Source organism: Cornus florida, unplaced genomic scaffold, assembly GCF_030987335.1.
Source record: "Cornus florida cultivar Cherokee Brave unplaced genomic scaffold, ASM3098733v1 CherokeeBrave_3.0.0_Hap2_Chr03, whole genome shotgun sequence".
Lineage (NCBI taxonomy): Eukaryota > Viridiplantae > Streptophyta > Magnoliopsida > Cornales > Cornaceae > Cornus > Cornus florida.
In genome coordinates, this window is record NW_026775573.1 from 55,899,762 (window position 1) to 55,913,714 (window position 13,953).

The following is a 13,953-nucleotide window of genomic DNA, read 5'->3' on the forward strand; positions in this document are numbered from 1 at the left end:
GCCCTTGGAGTGTCCTTACACTCAGCACCCTAAAGCCATCCGATTTGGGAGTTGTTGGCCTAACACTTGTTACATGGGTTAGTTAGAAAGCTTAAGGGACTTAGGCATTGCATGGTCATTCATAAAAATAAAAATAAATAAATATGGTTCTTTGGAGTTCGTAGCCTTGCCAATTCGAGTTATTAAGCCCTTGGAGTGTCTTTACACTTAGCACCCTAAAGCCATCCGGTTTGGGAGTTGTTGGCCTAACACTTGCTAGATGGGTAGGTTAGAAAACTTAAGGGACTTCGGCATTGCACGACCATAATATGTATCATAAATAATAATAATAATAATAATAATAATAAATGTGTGTATTTTGAATAAATCATGCCTTAGAGACCTCATTTAAAAGGGAAATTTAATGATTTGAAGACTTGTGTTTTGAAATTGGAAAAAGAATGTAAAAGACACATGTTGGGAATCCGGTTCACTTTCATTGAAGTTAGAGTTGATTTCTATTAAAGAGATGACAATTGAAGTATTTATATAGACTATAATGTTGATGCATGAGAATTGAATTGTGTTTATCCATTTTGTTATATCAAAGCTTCATATACGCAAGGTAGTCTGCATAATGAATCCGTCTCCAATACTTTGTCTGTTCCAAGTAGCAAGTGAGCTGTGTGTGTATTTTCTTACACTATGGTTGATGAATATTGATAGCATTGCAAATGTTGTCATTTTTGTTAAGATTCTTCATTTTTGGTTTTGCTATGGGACTAGCAAAATGTAAGTTTGGGGGTATCATAAGCGCCGAATATTGCATATTCAAGTGTCCTTATTTGCATTAGTTAAGTCCATTAGTTGATCGTATTGTACATATTAGCTTCATTTGTGTGCTTTTGTTTATTTTCAGGTTGGTTTCCCAAAGAGAGTTAAAAGAGACGCTTTGATGAGTTTTTGAAGATTAAAGTATACCGTTGCCGAGGACCTTCGATTTGGCCAAGTTAATGATCCATGGAACTCATAGTGCTCTATGCAAAAAGCGCTAAGAAGGATGATCGCGTCATTGGGCCGAGCAAAGATCAGATTATGAAGCAAATTGGTGAAATACTTAGGAATATTGCGGGCGCCTGCCAAATGGTCCAGAGAGTTTTGAGATTTGTAGGGGCCTACAAGGCACTACAAACCCCCGCCAAGTGCCACCCATGACACCATACAGGCATTTGCAAGGAGCTGCGGGCGCCCGCCAAATTCTCCAGTGCATTTTGAATTTTGCAGGGGCTGCAATGCACTGCAGGCCCCCGCTAATGCACCTTCATGACTCTGCGTGGGCGCTCGCCATTTTGCAGTCATCAAAGCATGGGCTTCTTTTTTCTCTGTAATGACCCGGTCATTTTCCTCCTTTTTCCTTTTTCGGTGATTTTCTTTTTTTGTCTTTTTCTTATTTTATCTTTTCCTTATTTCGTTTTTTTCCCGTTTATTATTTTTCTTTGCATAACCTAACTTTTTGTGCACGGATTTGATTCCGGTTTTGCATGCATTCATGATAATTGATTTCCATAACATTTGTATTTTTACTTTTATAGAAAATATATTCTAGTTACTTACTTTTTTGTAAAGGGCCTGAATGCATACTTAATTATAATTATTCTTGATTTTTGGGGTTTTAGTGTAATTATGTAAAATAATTATTTTTTGTTTTAGGGACCTTTTTGTAATTTAATTTGGAAGATTTTTTGAAAAATGACTTTTTTGCAATTTTTGGGAAATGTGACAAGTGTCACATTCTCATGGTACCACTTGTTGGCATTGGGGTGGAGTGACTTGGAAACATAATCTATTGACATTTGGAGGGTGGAGATTCACCCACTTGTTGGCCTAGGATTGGAGTACTTGTTGGCTTAGATGGTTGACAAGTGTAGGCTTAAAATTAAGCCTAGGAAGGAGCCATTGATTTATGACAAGTGTAAGCTCACAATTTAGTCTTGCATTGTGTGTGTGTGAGAGGTAGTATAAGAACACATAGTAAGTGGAGGATTTCTAGACCTTTCACTCATTATTTTACACTTTATCCTTTTCATTTCATTTGTTTTTCATAACCCTAAACCTAGCCACCATTGGAGGAAAGCTTGGTTAATAGCTTGTTCCTTCATTTTGGCCTCCTTCCACTCACCTTAGACCAAAAACCTTGGGAAACAAAAGTTTCCTCTTGCTCTCCTCTACAAAACCCTAGAATTGTTTTCCATTTTTAAGCTTGGTTACTTGGATTATAGAGATTCAATTCTCTATTGAGGTATGGGTGGTAGTATGTTTATATTCTAAGTGTTTTATAATCCTTTGGGGTTTAATATATATTGTGTACATGCTTTTAATATGATAGTCTTGCATAATATAGGAAATCCTTATGATTGACTTAGGGTTTATTGATTTAAGCATGTATATTGTGTATGTATCTTGAGTTGGATTATTAATGTTGTATAGAACTCTTATTGCTTTGAATTACTATACTATTGTGATGTTAATCCTATATTCTAGTTAATTACTATTGGTAATTGTAATTATTTTATAAGCTTAATACTATAATGTTGTAATCTAGTATATAAAGCTTATTGTTGAGGCATGATTTAAATTGATAAGTTGGTGGTATTGTACTGCACATTATATCATGTTAAAGACTTGTCATTTATTATGTCATTCTAGACTTGGAACCCTAAGACATGGTTTGTGTGGTTTCAAAATACTTGTGCATGGAAGGTGGTATATATGCCTTAATATTGTGTGTAAGTTTTGAACTTGATATATTTTGGATTATCTTGGGACATTGTTACAATTGACAAGGCTAGAGTTTGGCTCTAGTACGGGAGGTATGAGTTCTCCCCATTTATAGTGCGCACTAGGGTGGTATTCCCAGCGGGTTAATGCCCGGAATAACCGTTTAGTTCTTAGCTTTATCTAAGATTTGATGTCCAAGTATTCCACTAATTGATTTTGCATTCATTTTACAAGTTGACAACCAATGCTTAATTGTAACTTGTGATTTTGGTTATTAGAGAATTAATGTTGTTAAGTACATTGATATTGTTATTGTGTTATGATGGAATCATTGCATTAGTTTGAGATGATCCCTTATAACACCATGAACATAGACGTTAAGTGGAATGCTCCCTTGTATTAGTCTATGTTGATTTTACAATGATATTAAACCTTTAGGACATGCGCATGTGCTTCTTCCTATGAGTAACTTGATTACTCACCCTAGTGGTTTGGGTTGTCTTACAAGTAAGGAGACTATGTTCTTAGCTGCTCATCATCCTTAGAGGCTTATGAGCAATTTGAAGCATTTTTGTATATTAACATGCAAGTGTTTAGCATGCTTTACTTTTGATGTTATATTTTTTTGCATACCGGTGTATGGTATTTTGGAACCTAATGTAACCTCCTTGAGGTGTAAAGATGCTTAAACATTTACTTTTGACATTATAAGCATGTTTACTCTTGTACTTGTGTTTACTAGGTATTAAACTTTTGCTTTAAAATGCATTTTAACCAACTTGGAGGTTTGGCATACGAAATCATTATAATTAACATGTATAAGGTCATAAGTTGTTGTAATACATTCATCTATTCATTTTAAGGTTGTTGACATGCTCACATACTCAAATCTCATTAAAAATCAGTTCTAAACTTTCATTTTTGAACCAATTCATGAGGGGATTTGAAGCATGGGTTAAACCTTAACACATTTGGCATATAGCAGGTCTTATAGCAGCTTTTCGAGGTATTTCGGTCGTTCAAAACTCCATTTCGGTCGACCGATAGCTTTTAGGAAATTCATTGCACAGTAAAAATTCATTTCCAGTAGGCTTTTTCACTGTTCAAGACCATTTCGGTCGACCGATGGCCTATTTCGGTCTACCGAAACAACCCCCCTCTCAAAAATCATGTTTTCAGCAAAATTATGCCCAGTTCGGTCATCCAAAACTTTATTTCGGTCAACCGAAATAGCTTGCATTCACACAGCCTCTCTGTTATGTTTTAGCACTGAAGTTCCAACTTCAAAGGGTCATAACTTCTTTGTTTCTAATCCAAATGGGGTGATTCTTGAGCCTAAACTCAAGGATTTTGAGTCTGTTTTCCAATTGTACCTTTTTATTCTTATATTCCAATCACAGTGGAAGTTATTCATGTTTTAGTGAGATAGTGTCAGTTTTCGCTTAAACCAGAAAAGAGCAATTTTGTGGGATTCTTGGCCAATGTTCTTTGGAACCTCTTGGAATGTTGTGAAATGATTAGATTAGGTTGTATTCACCTTGTTTGACTTGTTTAGAGTCAATTTTCTCCTTTTAATTGTGAATTGACCATTTTACCCTTAATTGATGGATTTAGCCCGTTTTAACTCTAGTTTCCTCTTTCACTCTCTTTAAGTTCCGTGACAGTATGGAATATCACATTGGTGCCTTAGAGATGATTTATATCTCAAAGGACTAGGGTTTTATCTTTTGCTTCCGCATTTTGGACCCGTTACCGGGTTAACTTTCGGGTCATCACTGAAGCACCGGGTTGAAAAACTTAGGCCGTCATATTCTCACCTAATGTTATCCCCTTAATTGAGGGGATTGCTCTGCACTTGTCTGGGAGTTTTGGACCACGAAAATGGAGTTGTTGGATGGCTATGGTTGATTATTAAGGGCTTGATTCAACGTTATAAACATATCTAACATTGTAAGGATAATTCTAGAGAGAGAAATATTTGGTTCTTGAGAGTTGTGTGTGTGTTGGCTCCTAGTTGTGAAAATGGAAGGCAAGATCACCTTAACTCCTTCCTTTATTGCTTCTATGGGTAACTAGCTCCCTTTCTAGGGAGGTGATGAAGCCCTACCTTGTAAACATGCCTTAGTTTTGATTTTAATTTGGGGAATGGTGTATATATATGGTAGTTTCATAATCTAGAGCACTTTACATGATGTAATGGATTTCAATGTCTATAAATGATTATGTTAAATCTATTATCTTGTTTTAGAATGTATGTTCTCATGGTTATATTGCTTGCATTTTCATAGTGACAATGGAAATGAGATTGTGAAATGGGTTTATTGGCATGTTGTTTGAGAACCTTATAGTCCATGGCTTAGTGTCCCCTTTTGATGGACTTTTCTTAATTCTTGGCTCCATGTGCTAACACCATAGTTATTGAGGGGTTTGATAGTCCCTAACTTAGTGAATATGTAAAGCTACACTCTAATTTAGGTAGTCAAGCATGTGAAACTTTGAGGGATTATTCTTAACTCTTAATTCTATGAAATACTTGAAAATAGTGTAGTAATCTTGAATTGCTACACATCATTGCCATATATCTAATTTGTTTCCCAAATTAATCACAATCTAGCATGTGTATAGGGTTGGTAGTTGATTCATTTCCCTAGTCCTCTCTATATATTTTTCCTCTCTTTTTAATCTCTTTCAATTTATTGTTTATGCACATTTTAATTCCACGTCACCTAGTGACAAACCAACCAAAAACTCTACACCCCCTTCATCAAACTAAGTGATCTTAATGACCTTGGTTGCCATAAACTAGGAATCCCAGTGGTTCGACTTACCCGAATAATAGCCCTATTTTACAATGATTTGTGCTATTGCAAAGGGTTGATTATAAATTGAGATAGTCGACGAGACCTATCACTCATTCTTCTTCGATCCACTCTATGTTTTTCAGCAACCCTTGGGTTGCCTACACTGCCTTCTGCTGCTCTTAGTCTAGCCCACACACAGCCCTTCAATCCTCCTTCTGCTTCGGCCTATCTTCCTTGGCCAAATCTCCCTTTCTCTTTCACATTCTCTCCGTTTGTAACTATCCCTCTCTTCTATCTCTCTGTTTACTCTCACGTAATGAAAACCCCTTCATAGATCCCATAAATCATATATATATATACACACACACACACTACAATTATAACCCTAATACTAATCCTAATCCATTTATACCCTTACCTTAAGGATTTAGGAAAAGAAAATAATTATAACATTATAGTAATTATATAATATCTATAATCTGCCTATAAACGTGTATATATATGTGTGTATATATATATATATATACCCCTACCTTAAGGATTTAGGAAAGGAAAATAATTATAACATTATAGTAATTATATAATATCTATAATCTGCCTATAAACGTGTGTGTGTATATATATATAAATGTGTACATATTAGTACTATTATTATTATTAGTAGTAGTAGTAGTTATAGTAGTATTACTATTATTATTATTATTAATAATACAGGAAAGATCAGTTTATATATATATATATATATATATATATATATATATATCTGATGAGTACTGAATATTGCATATTCGAGCCCCTAAACATGCGTATGTTAAGACCCTAAGTGATACTTTTATCCAGTTTTAGATTGATTTTAGTTTATTTGCTTTTGTAGGCACTTTCCTAAAGAAAAGGATAAAATCAGGATTCCAGAGACTTAAAGACTGTTCCCAAGGCTTACGGAGTTGTCTCAGACCATCTGAAGCAAGCTTGGAGTCAAAATGGTGATTCTGTAGAAGTTCAAATGCAAAAGCTCAAGCACAAGTATCCTAACTCGAACACAAAGTTCACTAAAGCAAAAAAAGACACTTCGGCAAAAATGCTCGAGTAGAGATTTTCCTGCTCGAGCAGAAGTCCAAGGTGCTCGAGCCTTTTCTAAAGGGCTTTAGTATAAACTCTCCTTAGAAGATGAAAAGACGCTACAGAAGTTCCAGTTGTCAGAGCTTGAGTATAATGCAAAATGCTCTAGCACTATCCATAAAGCCGGAGCAGAATGCAAAAGGCTTAAGCACTCCAGCCAAGGTGATCAAACATCCTGAAGAAGAAGTCCAAAAATATTCTAAGTGTTGATAAAAAAGAAGCTTCAAAAATAAAATAAAGAAATTTGGCTAAGTATAGAATTCCTGTTCGAGCCTTTCCTAAAAAGCTCGAGCACCAGCTAAAAAGCTCGACCAGAAGTTTCTCTGCTCTTGCCTTTCCTCTTCAGTCAGACTTTTTAATTGCGGGATTAATTCTAATTAAGTCCCAATAAGTCCCAGACGGGTCCAGATGACCCTAGAAGACCTAAAGCACATCCAATCATTGATAGAAGTGAGTTGCTTCTATAAAAGGATGCACAAGGCAACAGAAAGGCTTTTAAGATTTCTAAAGTTTTTCTAAAGCGTTGAAGGTGAAGATCCACAGAAGAGAAGTGCAGTCCATGTTGATGAAGTGTACAACAACACAGATGATATCTTCTATTATCATGAATAGATAAATCTTCTCTTAGGGCAATGATGTAACCCGAATCCGATTACTATGGTTTGATTGCTTTATACTTTAGGATTTTAATTGTTAATGTATAATTGATTGCATGATTTTGAGTAATTGACTTAGATATTCTAAGCAATTGGAATTTTAGTTAAATAAATTGATTTTTGTTAAATTAATACCTTATCTTAGATTTAATTCTTTCAAAACCATATTCAACCTATTCTTATTATGTGAGATTGGCAACTAGGGGCTTCTCAGATAATAAGAATAGAGATCATGCAATGCTGCGTAAACCATTTTTGTGAATGAATGTTTTCATAGTCTATGCTTATGGAAGACTGAGTATACTGTAATATTAGTTAGAAACAGGTTGATAGATACTTCGTGCCAACCGAAGATAGGTTATTGTTAACTGAAATTCATGATTCATCTTTCTTTAAATTAAATTAAACTAATGTTATTGAGTTTAATTCCAAGTTATACATAATATTGAAATCCCAAGGTTAAATAATTGACCATAGTATGAGATTTATGGTGAAGTCATTCCTTAAGATTTTTCTCTCTGTGATCTCAATCCTCTTAATTAGCTTAATTTTTGTTCGTGTTATTGAATCACAACACACAACAAACAAATCTTTCTCCTAAATTAAAATAGCATTAATTAAGAACTCGATAAACCACCATAGTCCTTGAGGTTCGACACCCTCTAAGTATTCCCATCCTTCAAAGAATTTATACTATTGCGAGTGGTAAAATAAACACACATCAATATCCATAATCATACCCATGGGTCATAATCCTTGCCTATCTAGGCTTTCTATCCAAGTAATCCATGTGACCCATTTGGTCGGTTCATTACTACTATCCAAATCCAACTCCTTTACTTAAAATAAAAATAAAATAAAATAAAATAAAATAAATCATTTAAACTTAACAATTTAAATACATATCATTTAAACAAGTCATTTCACACAAACAAATAATTAAATACACACCATTAAATCACATAAATAATTAAATCAAATTAACATATAATTCACATAGTCACATAATTAATTAAAATGCAATAAAATAAATAATTGTATCCCAATTATATCCTTTGAAAATTAGGGGTATTACTTTCTTCCCCCCTAACACAAGGAATTCCGTCTTTTGAATTCACCCTTACCTAATTCCATAATTTTCGGAAACTATGAACGAATTTCATCTTCCCGTTCAAAAGTTGACCCAGCCTCATTATAATGACTCCACTGAACACGCATAAGAGGTATAGTCTTGTTGCGAAAAACCTAATCCCTACGATCTAGAATACAACACTGTGGCTTCACATACGTTGCATCCAGCTGTAACTCAATCTTACCAACATCGATATGCAGATAACGATCTTCATCTCGTAGAAATTTCCATAACATGGAAACATGAAACACATTGTGGATACGATGTAAATGGTTCAGAAGTGCTAATCGATAAGCTACAGCTCCAACTTGATCTGTAATCATAAAAGGACCGACAAAATGTGGTGACAACTTCCCTTACTTTCCAAAGCGCGTTACTCTTCATAGGTGACATTTTGAGCAAAACCTAATCTCCAAGCTGAAACTCCAATGCACGAGTGATCCCTAATAAGAGTGATCTTCTCATAGGTATCTTTAATAAACTCAGGACCCAAAAATCTACTCTCTCCAACCTCCAACAAACAAATAGGAGATCTACATAATCGACCATATAATACCTCAATTGGTGTCATCCTAATAGTCTTCCAAAAACTATTGTCGTATGCAAATTCCACAAGTGACAAATAATCCTCCCAATTTCCCTTAAAATCAAGGACACAAGAACGAAGCATATCCTCCATGATATGATTAACCCTCTCGGTCTGTCCATCAGTCTGATGATGATACGCACTGCTAAGATACAACTCTATACCCAAAGCCTGCTAAAAGCTTCCCTAAAATCCTAAGATAAAACTCGAATCCCTATCTGATATGTTGTATAATGGTATCTCTGTAATGTAAAGTCTCGCTAACTGTTTCGTAATAAAATCAGTGTGAATAGGCAAGAAATATGACGATTTGGACAATCTATCAATAACGACCCAAATGGATTTGTGACTCTTATTGGAATTAGGTAATCCTTCCACAAAATCAATAGAAATGCTCTCCCATTTCCACGATGGTATAGGTAGTGGCTGCAAAGAACCTGACGATCTCTGATGATTAATCTTGACCATCTGGCAAGTACTACACTTTATAGAAAAAAGTAGCAATGTCCTTCTTCATTCATGCCCACCAAAACTGCTATTTCATATCCTGATACATTTTATCTCCACCTAGATGGATAGAAAACTCAGATTGGTGAACCTTAGTCATCACACCCTTCCTCAAATCATTAGCAGAAGGTACTACTAGACGCCCCTTGTGCCGCAAGCCTCCATCAGTCCCAACATAATAAAATGGAAGATCTCTATAAGCTAAATCTGCAACTCTATCAATGCACTGCTGATCTATGAGTTGTGCCTTAAGTATCTTATGAATAATAGATGGTGTAACTACCATACACGCCATAAATGCATTAGATAACTCATCAACTGTCTTTAAAGCATCCCACTCAGTAGCGAGTAATGCAGAAAGACTAGCATATGGTTGGTAACTAAGTGTATCTGTTGTGATACCCCTCGGATCCGAGACATGGGTTGATTAGGCCCAAGCCCAAACCCGAGGGAAATATCAAACAATTAATATATAAACGAACACAGAATACAAAAAAGATTTAAGAAAATAAATAATGAAGCTGAAAGAATTATTAAATATAAAATCCTCCAAAGTTAAAGATTAAAATAATCTAACTCTCCAAAACCTCCTAGAGTACAACTTGGGAATCCATCTAGTGGAACCCTAAATAAAATCTCAGATGATAAGTAAACAACTGAAGATAAAATCCAAATCTAAAACATGGAATGAAATCCTACGTCGTCAGTAGAGTGAATGGCCATCTCTGCTGAGCCCGATCAAGCCTTAAGACTTGAACCGTCCGATACCTGAAAAATATAAGAGCGGGTCAAGCCCACGAATAAGTTCTAATCTAACTGATGAGCGCTGAAAAGTGCGTGTTTAAACCCCTTAAGTTTAGGTATTCTAGTACCTTTATCTATCCTACTTTACAGTTTTAGATTGATTTCGTATTATTTCCTTTTTCAGGCACTTATCCTGAAAATAAGCTAACTTAGCCAAATAAGAGCTTAATTGAAGCAATTCTGGGATTAAACAAAGAAAGGAGCAAAGTGGAGAAAGAGGGAAGCAAATGTAGCCAAAGGTGACAAGCAGCAAAGTTCGAGCGATCGAACAATGACCGATCTCAGCACTTTAAGATAGATCTAAGCCTTGACCCAAAAGCATAAAGTTCCAAAAGTTTAATCGATCCAACACCATCCTTCGATAAATCGAACACTTTTGTCCTTATTCAAATGATTGATCCTATCCACAACTATATCACCCACTAACCACTTTTATCCTTTTCCCATTAATATCTCCCAAAAATATCTCGGATTTGTCTTTTTCCAAAAAGCTCAGCCAGTTGGATCGATCCAGCCTAAGTTCGATAGATCTCAGCCAGTTCGATCGATCCAAGTCTAAGGTTCGATCGATCGAACTTCCTCTAGTACGAAAAAGTTAAAATTTCACCTCATTGAAAGTTGTCCTTTATCCAATCATTAGGGAATATTGTGTGCACGACCCCAGCTCATTTTGGGTGTCATTTTGACCTACCTATTTAAGGATAAGGATTACTTTTTACAAGGAGGAGCCAACATTATTTTTGATATCATCTCTTGGAGAGCAAGCTTAGAGGATGAGGAGGCTAGAGACACCATTAGAGACTCTTCATCAACAAGGAGTAGATTTCAACCATGGAGTTAGGCCTTGAGGGTTGAAGTAACATCACCATGAGTGGCTAGACATCTTCTTGGGGCTAGAGTTAGCCCCAAGCATGCTTTCTATATCTTAATCTTGTGTATTATTGAGGGATTAGTGTTGTAATTGATGTTTTGACACTTTGATATATATAGATCTTGTTTATTCAATGATTTATGTAGTTTAATGTTTCCAATTGATCATTTCATTCTATCCATATGTCTATGTATGCTAGAATAGATGTTCATGTTCTTGTCTCTAGATTTTGTGTTATTAATACATGTCTATGTGTATTGATGCTATAGATTTGGAGATTGTCAAAGCATAGTGCTTAAAGGAATGCTTTTGTGATTCTCTTGATGGTTCATGCTTATGCCTTGATGGATTGTTCCTCTCCCCTAGTTTATTTTTATGCTAGTAGAGTAGATGTAGTGTAGTTGTAGTGTAGTGTTAAATGGGAAGACAATCTATACTTGTTGTTTGATGATCCAAGCTTTTGAATGCAATTAGCATATGTCTCTATCCTTGTGTTATATTTGGATTGTGAGCTTAATGAAAGGATTAATGACTTGTTTTGATTTATTGTGCCCTTCACATGTTGTTTAGACAATATATGCTTCATTGCTTAGATATATTGTGCCTCTCACATGATGTTTAGGCAATACATGCTTAACTAGTCATTCTTGCTTGTTGAATCAACCAAACACACACACACCAATATTGCAACACACCATTTGCCCTCATTAATCACTTGTCAATGATATAGAAATGTATTGCTTGGTGGTGATCTCTAAACCCCAAGACCTCTCGCTCTCTTACTTACTCTTAATTGCATTTTCTTTGCTATCATTTAGCTTAATCTAGTTACTCTTTATTCAATCAACCAACCAATTGTTTGATCACTCGACCTACTAGCCCTAATAACAATTCCACGACATTGCTCGATCCTCACAGTCCCTTGGGACGATCCCTACTCGCCCTAGCTATATTTTTAGTGAAAGGTAGTAGTGGCTTCTATAAATGAAAAACTCTTGGCCCTCGCCTAATTGCACACTCATCAAGCTTGACGGTGGTGCGGCATACACCGGCCAGTTTTTGGCGCCGTTGCCGGGGATTTGTTGATTAGATTTGGCAACGTCGGATTTGTGGAATTGATTAGATTAGTACTCTTTTGATCGTGTCTTTACTTTATTTTTATTTTTATTTTTGGTTACTTATTGTGTTGATTACTTAACTAGGTGCATTGTTGGAGAGGAAGCAAGCAAAGGAGTCATTGAGCACTCAATTCAAGCAAGCAAAGAAAGCAAAAAGCTAAAAATTCTCAAATTTTGCTAAGCTAAGCTTTAAAATTTGGAGTTGAAGTGCTAAAGGACCTTTGTGAGAATTTATTTACTCAATCCCTTAGTTAAATCGTCGGCCCGCGTGGAGGCTTATTTTTAATTGTCTTGCATCATTGTTGTTCAAGTATGGGAGTATGAGTTAAATGTTTGTGGAAGAAGTCTAATTGCATTATTGTGAAGGCATAGTGTTTGTCATTCTTTGTGTTTGTTGTGTTTTGCATTGTGCATGCATGGACGTCGTTCATTGAGACCAACTCTTGTCCCTCTTGATTTGCATATTGAATATATCGTTAGAAATCCTAGTGGAAGAGGAAGTTCAAATAGAGCCAATCTTTCAATAGATGACCATAATGATAATCATGTTGAGGACATTAGTCACATAGACTAACAAGGTATCCTTCATCCCAATATGCACAATGAGAACATACAAGCACCATTAGGCATGTCTAGGCCATTCATTCACCAACCACCACAACAATAAGGCCAAGTTCAATATGGAATGCCAAGGCCAATGTATGCTCCACAACCTCCCATCAACAATCAAGGAATTCAAAACCAAGGTGTTCATGTTGCACCTCAAGTAGTTAATCCACCTCTTGCTTTAAGAGACCATTATGTGCCTAATGAGTATAATGCACCTACATGCATCCAACTGCCTCCATTTAGAGCACATCATTTGAAATTAAGCCACAAACCATTCAAATGCTTCCTAACTGTCATGGACTTCCAAGTGAAGAACCTTACAAGCATTTGGATGAGTTTCTTGAAGTATGTTCCACCGTAAAATATACGGACATGCGGGAAGAGGTTTTAAGACTCAAACTTTTTCCATTCACCTTAAAAGACAAGGCAAAGTATTGGTTTAACAATCTTAGGCCTTTTTCAATCACTTCTTGGGCAGAAATGCAACAAAAGTTCTTGAAGAAGTACTATCCGGTTTCTAAGACCAATGCCATGAGGACCTCAATTCAAGAATTTTCACATGAGGGTGGAGAAACGTTTCATGAGGCATGGGAATGCTTCAATGAATTGCTTAGGAAGTGTCCACATTATGACATGCCCAAATAGAATTAGTTCAATACTTCTTTGAGAGCTTATCGGACAACTATAAGGGTATGGTTGATGCTTCCATGGGTGGCTCATACATTGATAGGCATGAGGATGACGTGTGGCGTCTCTATGAGAGCATGAGTGAAAATTCTTTGCATAGAACACTAGCATCCAAGAATGGTAGAAATTCACAAGGTAGGAAGAGTGTTGGCTTACATCAAGTCGACCATTCGAATGAAATAGCTGCCGAAATGAAGTCTTTATCTCAAAGGTTTGATCAATTTTTTATTAACCAAAACTCGGTGAACCAAGTATCTTCCTTCCCTAACCATTCTCATCGTGCATCAAATGAAACATGTATGACTT

At 35.8% G+C, this 13,953-nt stretch overlaps 1 pseudogene; it reads right to left on the reverse strand.

Moving 5' to 3' along the window:
- Positions 1 to 13,496: 13,496 nt before the first annotated feature.
- LOC132302071 (small nucleolar RNA R71) lies at positions 13,497 to 13,595 on the reverse strand (annotated as a pseudogene).
- Positions 13,596 to 13,953: the final 358 nt, after the last annotated feature.